The sequence below is a fragment of the Arachis ipaensis genome, chromosome B02, assembly GCF_000816755.2.
Source record: "Arachis ipaensis cultivar K30076 chromosome B02, Araip1.1, whole genome shotgun sequence".
NCBI classification, from domain to species: domain Eukaryota; kingdom Viridiplantae; phylum Streptophyta; class Magnoliopsida; order Fabales; family Fabaceae; genus Arachis; species Arachis ipaensis.
In genome coordinates, this window is record NC_029786.2 from 103,561,544 (window position 1) to 103,562,405 (window position 862).

An 862-nucleotide genomic window follows, 5' to 3' on the forward strand; every position below is an offset into this window, starting at 1 on the left:
GAATACTTATTTTTTATTTTTTTCTCCTCTAAAAACGGAATAAAAGATACTTAGTTGTACTGTATATTTAAATAGACAATAAACTAACTATTTAGCCAATTTAAATTGATTCAATTGTATTTGGACTAGTTTTTTACATAGTAAATTACTTAAATTTAAATCTTTTCTTTTTTCCCATTGGACACGTAGTGAAATAAGCTAAATTTTAATAAAGTAATTTAGATAGAAAGAGAATATCTATATATGGTATTTTGTTATTTATTTAAAGCTCAATCCCTCTAAACATTAATAGCAAGTTATAAAGATGTATTTGGTTCCTCTTTTTCTTTTGTTTGGCATGTCTTTGGAGTTATTATTAAGTATATTATTTTGTAACTTTCGTTTTCTTATCTATACATTGATTAAGTCCATATATAATGGTTATGGTAGTGAAACCCCATAATAGCATGTCGTTTTCATCTTCTTGCAATAATGTTTCTCCTTAAGCCTAGAAAGCAGGGAGGAACAACAATGAAGTACAACAATTGATGGGTCATTTGCTAATTGCTTTGGTCATGTTCCATGTTTAGTGTTTATTAATTAATATTTCTCTATTATTATTATTATTATTATTATTAGGTGGAAACTCAAATATAGTCGACTTTACGTGAAGTTAATAGTTGAGAGCGGATAGATAATTTGACTGATTTGACTAAATTTTCATCTAATTAATCTCAGCTATCAACTTTACATGAAGTCGACTGCATTTGAGTTTCTACCTTATTATTATTATTGTTGTTACATTTTTTTTTCACTTTTCTTGTTTGCATTAGTAGTAATAATATATATCTAAATAGATCTCTAACAAATTTTATATTAAATA